This window comes from Lepidothrix coronata, unplaced genomic scaffold (assembly GCF_001604755.1).
Source record: "Lepidothrix coronata isolate B3197 unplaced genomic scaffold, Lepidothrix_coronata-1.0 Scaffold131, whole genome shotgun sequence".
Lineage (NCBI taxonomy): Eukaryota > Metazoa > Chordata > Aves > Passeriformes > Pipridae > Lepidothrix > Lepidothrix coronata.
This window is the reverse complement of record NW_016690311.1, coordinates 922,519-935,230: the sequence shown is the minus strand read 5'-3', so window position 1 is coordinate 935,230 and position 12,712 is coordinate 922,519. Positions and strand designations below refer to the sequence as shown.

The 12,712-nt window shown below is 46.8% G+C and overlaps 1 protein-coding gene across 2 annotated transcripts in view; it reads left to right on the top strand.

Annotated features, from left to right (window-relative positions):
- Positions 1-12,712, top strand: part of CADPS (calcium dependent secretion activator) — a 211,882-nt gene that overhangs the window by 61,919 nt on the left and 137,251 nt on the right. The window lies entirely within an intron of this gene.

Genomic DNA, 12,712 nt, shown 5'->3' with positions numbered 1-12,712 from the left:
ATCTGCTCAGAAACAGAAGCTATAAGGTTTGTGCTGAACAAGTAATTATTTGTTATACATTTTTAAATATGAAATCTAGTCCAAACGGCAAATATTTTTAGCGTGTGTCATTGTGCAGTTAAGAAAGCTGCCAGCAGCATAAACCAGAATAATGTTGTGTGGTGATTGGGCTGGGATGGGATTTTCTGCTTTGCCCATTTTCCCCTCCCCACGCCTGGGTGCTCATTCTTTCAGCTGGGCTCCTGCTCACAGGAGGCAGCATCTTGCAGAGCCGGCTGCTTTGCCACCCCCTCCATTCATCTTACCTGTAATGGAAAGCACACATCTGGCGCAGGTGGGAGGTGTTTGGCTGGGTGTGAAAATGGCCCTGGAAAAATGGAACAGGATTGCTGGTTTTTCTCCCAATGGTATATGGAAGAGGCAATCTCACATCTCTTGGCTTTCAGCAAATGCATCCTGTGGGATGAACGTGCATGTGGTTTATAATGTAGGAAGATTTGGGATGAATGAAGCATTTTTCAGATTTTTGAGGAACTGATTGAATTGTTTCAGCCATGTTTTATCCTCTACTCTAAATTTCCCTAAAAAGTAGTGAAAGAATGGATTTAAGGTGCATCTGAGCATTTTAGAAAGAGAACAGCTTATGTTTTTAAGATTGTGGAAAATGTAGTTAGGAAACCTGTATGAAAATGAGTGCTTTTTGAGGGGTAGGATCTGTTGTGGATTTTGCTCAGTCTGTAAGCCAAATGATTCAGTTATTCCCTGAGCTTTCATGTAAGGTGACAGTGTGATCCTCAGTCAATTCCCTTGCACCTGCAAAGCAGCACAGGCAGGTATCCAGAGCGTTTCCCAGCTGTTCCAATTCCCAGCAAGAGTTTCCTCAGTTTCCTCCACCTTTCTTAAGACCTCTCACAGCATTTGAGCCATCAGTCCTGTCAGAGTCTGCTTTACCCTCTTGTCTTTCCCTATAACTCCAGCCAGAGGGGGAGAGGGATGCACAGGGTCGCAGCTGGGGCAACAATCCAACCCCATGGGTGGTGGTACACATACATGATTTTTTTCCAGTGCCCTGAGCACTGCTCTCCTTCCCTTAATTTCCATAGATCTGTTCAATTAATAGTAAGTAACAGAGACGAAGGGTTTCAGCTGTAGGTTCCATAGGTGTATATTCCCATGGGATTATAGCTGGTAGCATCTGGTGGTACCTTCATTTGCAGTAAGAGGGTGATTTCTAACAGCACCATTTTGACCCGATTACAGAGCAGAATGCAAAAAAAAAGCTAAATTCTCTGTGAGTGCTTCTAGAGTGGCTTTTCTCTTTAATCTCTTTGTTGGTGTTCTTCCCTAATTTCTGAAAAGAACCGCAGTAGGTGTCTGAGAGGAGCAGGTACTGATGCTGCAGACCCACAGTCATGGTTGCACTCTGGCTCACATCTGGATTCCAGATGTATATTCTGCACTACTCTCTTGCAGGTCTTTTGTACATATGAAGTGTATTGCCATCAATGAAAGCTCAAAGGGAGGGCTGAGGGCAGACGCAGATGAAATGGGATCAGAGAGCAGGTTATCACCTTATTTTTGCAGGACATTCTGCCATTCCAAAAGCACCAAGGGACCTCAACAATAGCAGTGAATGTAAAACCATACTCTCTGAGTGTCCAGTATATTTTCCCTAACTCTGTAAGCGAAAGCCTCCTGCCCTGGTAACAATTTCAAAGGAAAGAGGTCATGCCTTGATGAATGTAGTTTGAAATACCACATTTCCTCAAAAAAGCGAGAGATGACAGTGCTTCTCGCAGAGGAGCTGTCTGGCAGATACACTGTGCATCTACAGTGAAGCCTGACCCACCACCCAGTCCATGTCCCATCCTTAAATACATCATCTTTTGTTCATGGGACTCTGCTGCAGAGGACTGTGCCATCTCTCCTGGCATCCCAACCCTCTCCTTCAGGCTGCCCTTCCAGGGTTCATGGGTGGTGGGTGCTGCTCCTTTTTCTCCAACTGTGTTGCATCCTGGCACATGCCAAAGCTGAGATATCCAGGATTGGGATGAAGGTGTTGGGAAACTAGTGTTTTATTTTGATTTAAATACAAAGAATGATTAGTAAAACAGTGTGAAAAAGAGCTCTCCACCCTATGAAGATGGAAGAACTCTGGCTGGAGGCTCCATCCCTGCTGAGCTCTAGGAAGAGATAATGGGTGAAGCTTGGAGGGGGTCTGGGGGAAAGCTGGTGTTCATGCTGTCATGAGCACAGTGCGAGACCCTCTTTCTGCCCTGGTGCCCCCATACACAGGATGTTGGGGTCCATGTCGCACACAGCCTCTGCAGAGAGCCTGGGAGGGAGCTGCGTGGGGCTGCAGGCAGTGAAAAATGCTCCACAGCGAGCTGGCTCCATTCGCCATCTCGTGGTGAGGGCTGGCTGGGGCTGATGTGTGCTGGGTCAGCCTCAGCCAGGGGTGGGGGCCAGGTGGACACCTGGGCGGTGGGGGATGGACAGACACCTCGTCCTTCCTCTCTGGCTGGAACAGGCTGTGGGCAAAGAGCTCTCCTGCACCTACTGGACAGCAGAGCAGGTTGAAAGATTCACACAATAATATTCCACACGGAGAAGGCTGTTAATGACAGGGGATGTGATTGACTGCCTTTTTCTGTTGCTGCTGTATTAGCTCTATTTAAATCAGCTCACATTAACTGCAGTTATATTTAACATTGTCTGTCTACATGGCTGAATTTTTAGATTGTTAATTTTCAATTGCAAATTGAATTATGTCTGAACTTTTTATAAATATTTGTAGCATGAGTTAATATTTTCTATTACATGCAATACACGGCCTGGAAAAAACTAATTGCTCTTAGTGCTGCACACTAGGTCTGGCAGGAGCCCCCAAAGCCTTGATGCTCTCTTATCAGAAGTCTGTTGCCTTCACAGCTGATGTGTCAGAAACTGAGGTCTGTAGCCGGTGCTGTGTGTGTGTTATGGTCAGGAAAGCCATTAGGATTCATTTGGCTCCCTGACAAGAAGAAAAGGAAATGTTTATTGCCCTCAGCATGGTAACATGGTGAAGACTGGCGGCTCATGACTCCACATGTGTGTATTAGTGCTGCACTCCTGCAACCTGCCCTGGACATCAGTATAAAAGGTGGAAGGTGGTGGCTCTAAGACTAGGAGAAATTTTAAACTGTAGTATTTTTAGGGTCTTTGAACCCCAGGGCCCCAAAAGCTCATCCCTGTTCACATAGGGGAATACCCACTGCCCATCCTCCCCTACCCAGGCAGGGCTGTATGCAGTCTGGGCTCAGCAGATACGGATATTTGCCTTGATGAATCTCCTGCAGGGTTTATGTGAAGGGTGGGAGACTGAACATCTCAGCTTTGTATCTGCCTGGCTCATGGCTGCAGCTCTTCTGCTCACGGATGTGCTGAGCGAAGGTCCACAGTGCAGGGAGGTGGAGTGGCCTCCCTGGCAGCTCTGAGGGCTGATCCCCAGCCATGTCTGCCATGAGCCTGTTCTGCAGAGCAGCTTCCAGCTGGGGTGGCAGCTTCCAACATCAGGAGGGGAGGGAAGCGCAAAGCACCCTGTAAACCTTGGTGGGTGGTTGCTGTTGGGATGTATTTCCCCGGGGAGCAGCGCCCTGTCCTCGGGGTGCACCCGCAGCCTGTGCTGGCACAGGTCCAGCTGGAGTCTGTGAGCATTGCCATGGCTCGCCCAGGCAGTGGGAAGGGTGTCAGGGGTCAGTCAGGACCGGGCCCAAATTCAAGGCGGGATGGTGCAATCCCAGCCTGTAACCCAGCTTCACAGCAGCCATGATTTGAGCTGGTTAGAGCAAAGCCAGAGCAGGCCTGGGAGCAGCAGTGCTGTGCTCTGTGCAGAGGGAGCTGGGCTGTCCAGCCGTGTTGCAGGAGCTGCTGCTGCCAGGCTGAAGCGTCTTCTGTAATTGTTATAGTATCTGTACACATAAATTATTTATTATATATTTAATGTGGACACATAGCAGCATTTTCCATATTGCATAGATGGTTTGCTGGGCAGACTGTCCTCACCAGTAAGGGGACAAGGGTGGTGTACCCCATGGGAGGACTTGCCCCATCTGCTAAGCTCTCCCCCACATGGTACCTTGTGCTATATTCCTCCTTCTCATCTTAGGGACTCAGTGCTCCTAAAAGCGTCATATTTTTGCTCCCTGTGTTTGTTTCTTCGTAGCCTTTTGCTGCTTCTCTGTGTCTGCTTCAGTTCTTCTCACATCGTTGATCCTTAATGCAGGTGCCAGAGCATCTCGCAAGGGTTTTGTGCGGGGTTAGATCCCACATGACAGCTCACAGCTCCACGTGGCCCTTCTCAGAGATGCCATACATCCATTTTGTGCCACTGGTTCTTCAGGAGCAGAATAGGTCCTGTTGGTGGGGATCAGGCAGTAAAAGAGGTGGTGGATGTTCCCAATCAGCGAAACTAAGATTCTAATCCATATTCCTCATGGGGTTTTTTCCTGTTATGGATGTTAGTTATTTAAAAAAGAAGTGACTTTTCTGAAATGCATTGATATATTTGATAGGATTGGTATGACTAAGGGTATTGCTTCTGTTCAAAACCAGGAGATTCCCCCTGAGGTAAACTTCTCTGAAACCTTTGAATGACTCAGAGCCCAGCTGTCTGGGCACTGCTCTAAGAAAAGCAAGGAAGTGACCTTTTAATTAGCATAATATAGTAATTTAGCATAATAATAGTGATTACTTATTAATCATTAATAGTTGTTCTTATGTATTGATCAAAAGGCCTTACAGATGTGATGTTTCTGCTCTGGATTTTGATAAATTGATGCTAATTAGTGAAGGTACAAGCCAGAGGGACTGAAATAACTGGATCTGCCATGGAAGGCAGCTCCCTTCCAGTTCTCCATTGCTGTAGGAAAGGGGTCTGATGGTGACCTACACAGTCACTGCTGGAGAAGTGTTGTCCTAGTCACGGGTGAGATCAGCAGCTTTAGCTCCCTTAGGACACTGTCCACTGGGAACATGTAGTGACTTCTTTGCATGCTGAGGATTTGCTGCCTAGAGGCTTAGTTCTCCTAACTGTTTTCTCCCTGACCTCACAGGAAAGTTTGCAGTGTCAAACCAGTGTGAAAGGCATCATCCTGTTTAGGAGATCGATCTCTTTAAGTCTCTGGCTCTGATAGATCTAAACATCACAAATATCAAAATGCACTGCAATGAGCAGCACTGCAATTTTTGCTATTTTAGTCCTTGAAAAAGTGGGAGCCATAACCTTCCCTCTACATTCCCTTTCCCCATTTTCTGCTGGTAGCCTGTTGTTTGGCATATAAGGGAACCAAAACCTTGCTGTTCATGGCCTGTCTCTGCTTTGTCAGTTCTTTGCTTAGAGCTTTCTGCAGAAAAACTGTTATTGCATAGAGACCATTGGAGATGTTCCCACATCTTATTCCGTCACTTTTAATCCTGCGGAGTGTCAAGAAAGTGCAGCTTTGCTGGACTAGGTCCTCATGCAACTTGCTTTAGCTCCAAAAGCCAAAGCCCATTTTGAATTACATGGTGAGTATGTCTACCAATAAGCTTTTAATCAAAGATGAGTATTTAAGGATGTGTAGACCATTCTTCCATAATGACTAGGATGAATTAATTGAGAGTAATTCTAGCTGTAAAACTTACTTGGAACTCAATAGTAGTTTATTGCCCTGTTTAGGAAATTCAGGTGATTCTTTTCCCATTAACTCATGTGAAATTCAGCATATGATAAGCTGTAAGGAAACACAGGCAAGCTAAATGTAGTGGTCTACCTCGGGTAGCATCAACCAGCCAGTGCTCCAGTTTCTTTGGTGGTGCCACAGCTCAGCATATGCTGCCCGCACGCCTTCAAGCATCCTTATGCAATGCCATAAGAAGAGGGTATTAAGGCATGCTCAGAGGTCAGAGCCTCTGGACAGCTTTAGTTTTCAATCCCTTTCAGTGTCGTACACCTCTCACGGATGATCTTGCAGAGGGATTTGCAGGGTTCAAAAGTTCTCTGGCCACAGATGGGAAGGACGTGTCTTTCGAGTGGATGTGCTTTGCCATCCCTTTTCTTAACAGCTTGCAAAACGTTTGCAAAGGCAGGCAGCACTTTTCCTTCCCCTTCCTGTTTTGCTGAATCTGTTTTTTCATTTTCTTTGATTTATCATTGCACATAAATCTGGAGGTATCTTTGCACAACCTCCTAGAAAGGTGCATGCTGGGTTTGCTTGTCTCAGCTTTCCTCAGCCCTGCAGCGCAGCCTTGCAAACCTGCAGAGGGGGTGTGGTGGTAGGCAGGTGGTGGCACAGGGAGATGTCCTCTTTTCCTGCACAGGATCCATGCCTAGCACCTGTCTGCTCTTGCCACAACACCAGCAGCTGCTGATTGATCCATCAGCGCTCTACAGATGAGCTGTAGCACCCAGTACCCATGGGTGCTGCTGTCTGCAAGGAGGGCATGAGAAACCTCTGCCCGCACAAGCCACCAGTCCTGCTCTGAAATATGCTGGGAATCAGCTCAGTTTGTGGGATAAACAGATATCCAAAAGGATCGTAGTGAATTTGAGGGTGGATCTCTCGACCTCGCCTAGTGAAGTAGGCACAGTCCCAGCGTCTGCAGGCAGATGTGATGGGTGGGAACCTGCACAGCCCAGGCAACTGCTGAGGCACAGAGATTTATTGCAGCATTCTAAGATTCACACTGGGGCAAGGAAAGGCTGCTCTACATCCCAGGGAATATTTTCACTGACAAATCTACCGAAACCCTAAAGTTTGTGGACCATGAAATGAGATTTCTCTTTAAGAGAGAAGAAGGGAAGCATCAGCCCTTACTGAATTATCCAAGTCCTTTCTACTGTTTTAAATCACCCTCCCAGGACCCCCTGAGTGCTCTCTCACAGCAGCAGTCGTTCATTAGATAACTCAGGAGTTTGCCAGGATAGTGGGAGCAGGTACACATCCACAGCAAACAGCTGACTGTGCAACTGCAAATGGAAGCAACTGAATTCCTGCAGTATGACCCATTTCACCTATACATGAGCAAAATGGTGTGAGCTTCTCTCCAGGGGAGGGGGTTTGTCACTTTTTGGGGTGCTGGAGCCCTGGAGCTGTGTGAGGAGCTGACAGGGGCTCACAGGAGGAAAAACAAAAAGTTTGATGAGGTAATATGTGCAGATTGTAATTCCTTGAATTAAGGAGAATTGTGCTAGAAAAATTCTGCATGACTCTGAACCTAAAAGGCTGATTTGGAGAGGTCTGACTGGCCAGAGGAGAGGTGGCATCCCTGTTGTGCAGTGGCACTGGGAGATCAGTCCCTGAGATGTGCAGGGATCATACAGCATTGCAGTCCTGAGAGCTGGTGGAGAGATGTTCTGCTGGTCCCTCCAGGTCTTCCAAAATCCTGTCTTGAACCGCATGAGTGATAGTTGCTGAATCCGTGGTTGGGCTGTACTGATGCTGCTGGTTTTGCTGATGTGGGGAGGTGCCTGACATAGTGAAGCTGTCCTTGCTCTCATTTCAGATCCCAAGGCAGCCAGTGGTCTTGGGCTTGCACTTTGCTGCTTGGAGGGTTAGCAAGTTGCCCAGGACATTATTGACTTACCCTTCCAAGGCAGCTTAGCACTGGTCACATTCCCAATTTAAAGGGAGATCAGAATCCCACCTGTGGTTGAAGAACATCTGAATGTTCAGATCCTGCTGAAGCTTCCTGCTTCAGACTCCTGGGAAGAGGCTGGGGCCTTGAGTGCCAGACTGCCACCTTCCCACTGCCCTTTGCCACTCATAGAGAGGAATATTTACTGTTGGTGGGAAAATGATGCTACAGAGCAGTCCGTGACATTGGCATGGAGTGTGGCTCAGGAAGCTGTGTGCCACATGGTGCCACTCTGTCCTGTTTCATGGCACTTTAGCTCCTAAAACAGCAGTTATGTGCTAAGAAATTGCTTCCCTGCAATGAGTCACTTTGGGGGCCACATGTTTTTCAGTTGGAGCACTCCATGATGCCGATGCCACAAGTTGTGAGTACTCCTGGAGTGACAGATTAATTATTAATTGATGTGGCTTATGAATTTTTCAGTGTTTTCTCACACTGTGCATCACAAAGGGAAACCACCTTTTACGAGACAAAGATCTCTCTTAAAGCCCTACATCAAAGCTGCAAAATTGTCACCCATATTGTGATCTTGTTCAGCCTTCACATGAGCATGTTTGCTTTGAAATACTTAATCAACCATTTGCTGAGCTACAGAGCTCCCAGCATGTCAAAGGATAAGCTGCCTTGAAACTTTCTCTTTGAGGCTTTTGCACCCATAACCATGTATGACACATGCTGCACCAATTATTTTGGGAGGACTTAAGCCAGGCTTAGGAAGGACATGAGCGTGTCACGGCATTTGTCTTTGTCCTCCAGGGACTTGTTTTCCTCCCAGGGAAAATCATTCACAAAGTGGGTGCATGGTGGTGTGCTGGACACAGGGATAGAGAAGATTAGTGCTGAGAGTATCCCCAGCCAGAACAGTCCCTGCTCAGCAGCAGCCCACCTGCACCTGCCTCCAGCTGTGTGGCCATTCCCTGGTGCCGATGCTGCCGTGGAGGAAAACCAGCACAGGCAGTGGCTGAGGATTTCTTGGACACCTGGACTAAATGCTTTCCTTTCCAGAAGATGAAGAGCCAGATGTGTTTCTGTTCCCAATGCAGTGCAAAACAGGTTGCTGCCGCTCAGCGTTTGCGCTGCCAGAGCATTTAAGATGTGGTTTTCCAGAATCCCACTGCAAATGGCTGGTCCTCTGTAGAAGCACATGACACAGATGGGTGACTGGGTTCACCACCATGTTGTAACCCTTGTCAAGAGAGGGGAAATGCTTCCAGAGCAGCCCTAGTTATGCATCAGGAATGGGGATGTCGTGACACTTGCTGTCTTTACTGGGAAACAGGGATCAGCATTAGCAGTGACTGACAGGGAGGGATTACATTGTTAAATGGTCCCAGTGGTTTCTGGCTGGGGCTGATGGCAATTATACCAACAATATCTGTCACATACACAGCATAAATGCCAGGCATTGAAGGTTGTATCTGTATGTTGCATCCTGTCACTGTAAATCCTAACAACATTATTTCCAGAAGTGCTGAGCTCAGAGCGTGGGTGTAGCTCCCATGTCGTGTTTCACTCACTTGTGTCTGTTGGGATCATGTCCCATCAATCCATGTTTGGTGGCATGGCCAGATCCACTCTGCTCTTACTTACTGGCCAAGTGCTGTGTACAGTGTGTCACTTGTGCCACCAGCACGGTCCCCAGGCTGGATGGGTTGGCCCCAGCTGCAGCCCTCTGACGGCATGAGAGCTGTGCTCTGCTCAGTCCCCAGGTAGGTGGGTGGATCCGAGGTGTGAATGTGAGCAGAACTGCTTTGGCCATAACAAAGAAGGAAAGAGGAGGGCAGCCTGCACTGCTCCAACATCACTTTTGGGACCAGGGCTGCAATTGTAAACGATTAGGCTTTCGACTGTGATAAACTGAAGTTGGAGCTTTAAATATATAACACTTGGATTCCAAAAACATGGGGGTTTAAAGTAACACTGTAACCCTGTTCATGTCCTTGTACTGCCTTTGGCATTTCCTGGGATGAATGGAAGTGAGCCTGGCCTCTGGACTTTTAAAAACTACAAGGCTCAGGCTGGCTCATGTGTGGGAGGTCTCTGACCCAGCAGTCAAACAGTTTAGGTGTGGGTTTGGTGGGTGCCTGTGCATCTTGCTGTAGATATTAGACCTTATTAGGTTGATTGGTTTGCATCTGCTTCTGCCTTTCAAAGGTGTAGGGGGATTATCTCCTATTCCTCTGGGATAACATGAAGAAAATTCTCTCAGTGAGTTTTGTTTTGGGGGGGTGAAAGCAGAGGGTTGCTGCTGCAGGCCAGCATCTGGTTCTTACTGGCAATGAAAATTGTCAAACTCACATGATGAACATTTTAAACCCGTTTCTTTCATTTACTAATGCCCACTAAAAATTATTCCTTATTAACAGTTTGTATGTAAAAAAACCTTCTTCTGCAAGGCCTTCTTCGTGCAGTTGAACCCTCACCAGGGGTTAAAGTAGACACCTACCCTGCAGCACCTGCAGTGACGGGCTGGCTGTGATGCCAGTCAGTTTTGGGTTCCACTCAGAACTTCATCTACTTTTTTTTTTTTTTTTTCCTTGCTTTAGCAACTGTTACACCAACATCAATAATCTCTGCAGGGCAGGCAGAGAGAAATAATGTCATATGCGGGTAGACATATGAAAACATCTAATTTACCAGCAGGCAGTTGGGTAATGATCAGTTGAGAATTGCAAATTATGTACGTCGTGTATTTGTGGCACACTGCTGAAAAAAAGCCCAGTGCATATGACTAATCACATATATACTGAAATTTATAATACTTTTCACATTTAATTGACTGGGGCAACCTTATTATTTATATCTTTGCTTTATTCATAGCACACCCATAACATAGTCATAACGCAGAACGAAACTTAATTCAGTTTCTCTTTGACTTTGTAAATCATTTATGTATTTGGCTGTCAAGTATTTGAATATAAAGTGGGCGTGCATGTGGCAGATAATAAATAGCTGATTCTCTAGTTAAGAAATTGGGAGTTTAGTGGTGTTATGGTCTGTGTTGCCTTACTTGGATGTTTGGTCTTGCTTAGATGGCATGCCTCACATTTGCCCCTTGCTTTATTTCACAAGCAAAGTATATTTTATGGGCATCAGCATTATTCTCTTAATGGCCCTGTATAGTGTTACGACTGTGTAAAATGTACTCGACTTGCTTTGGTGGCAGCAGGAGCCTTTCCCAGGCACAGGAGGAGACAGTGGCTGAACTGTTGGGCTGCTGCTCTCAGTCACAAGAGCTCTGCTGAAAGGTGCCAGGAGGACAGGCAGGGGCTGCCTCATTAGTACTGTTCTGTAGACAACAAGAAGAAAATGTTATTTTGGCTACTACAGGCTGTGATTGCTTTCCCAAAGATCAGTTTTTGCCATGGAGCCATCATGCCGAGTCAAAAATACAGCCTGGAAAGATTTTTTGTTTCTTTTAAATACTGGGTTACTTGGCTTGGCATCGCTACTTAATCTTGGGAAGTGCAGCCCTGGAAAGCGATACCTCACCCCCTCAACCACAGCCATGGAGGCTGCCTGAGGTACTTGTTGCCTCCTAAGAAAAATAATCTTCTGCAGTCAGATCTTTCATTGACACCTGTAGCATCACTGGAAAACATCTGCAAAATCAAGATAGTGCAGAAAGCATGAGGCAGTTTGCTGGCTCCTTATCATACCACAGAACCAACCCTCCTCCACAGCAGCATCCTCGATTTCTAAATTTAGCGCCTGAGTTATTTTGGGTAGTGTGTGATTAACCTCAATTACTGTAGCTCAGATGGAATTCAAATAATGCCCCTTCTTTCAGAGTTGCAAAGAAGTGGAAATCTGGGACTGTACATTTCCTACCCTTAATGAAGCAGCTCTGACAGCTGCTTGCACACTGATGCAGGATAGTTGCGAGGTGCACTTGTTCACAGAGAAATTAATGGAGGCAGCTTGTCCCAAAAGGTGGTGGTGCTCCATGTCTCTGTGCTATCTTTGGGATCAGGAATATAAAGATGAAAGATTATGTGGTGCAGGTGGTGTGAATGAAACCACTGAAGCTTCAGTGGATTTGTATCATAGTCAGGACACTTTGTAGTTTTCCTGAGTTAAAACAGTAATGAAGACATTCAAAAGCTAATCAGAAATACACTTTCCTTTGATCTCAGCCAAAGTCAGTATTATCTCTCTGGAAAATCATAAGAGGTGAAGCAGTGTGCAAATAAACACCTGCATGTGTGCAGGTCTGCAGGAGAGGGGAGGTGCGGGATGCACAGGCAGAAGGCCAAGGAGGTGCCGCAGAAAGTGGTGGGCTGGGGGAAAAGTGTTGTGTTTCAGCCCATCCAGGGGCCACCAACGGCCGAGCCGATTGTTCGTCAGGCTGATAATCAGAACTTGCTGTAGCTGTAACTTTCCAGACTGCACTGCACCAGCTGAGCCTTTCTTGTGTCAGGCAGTTTGTCTCTAGAGAAGGATGAAGCCCAGGGAGGTGATTATTACAACCCCAATCCAGCAAACAAAGCTCATTTGCACGTAGCAGTCGATGGGAGAGCTGACCCACAGCGGCTTGTGGCAATTACTTTTGCTGGGAGCCAAAAGGAGCTGATAGTTTGAAAACAAAGGCAGCATTTTTGGGGGGGGTAGCCAGCCCTCCCGCCTGAAGTCACATTGGCTCAAGGAGATGAACTAAACCAGTAAGGTTTTGCATCAGGCTGAGCTTGGGTTTGTGCCTCGTGGGTGGAGCACTGCCATGACCACCCCGCTGACCACGTGTCTAGCCTTGTGCCGTGGCCAAAATGACCCCAAAGGAGTCTAAGGAGCAGTGAGAATCTGGAAAACAGCTATAAAATTGCCACCTCATTATAGCAGTTGTCGGATTGATTTTGTGCATTTTTGCTGTTCTGTGATTTCATGCCTGTGTATTCCCACTAAAAATAACAGACCTGCTCCAAGTCCTACCAATAGGAAACTGTTTGCAGCAGTCACTGTGCCTCTTCCACCTGTGCTGTAATCACTTACTTAACTGGCAGAAACAACATTTTACCCTCAGAAGACATTTCAGAGCTGGGCAGATGCCGAACACTGAACC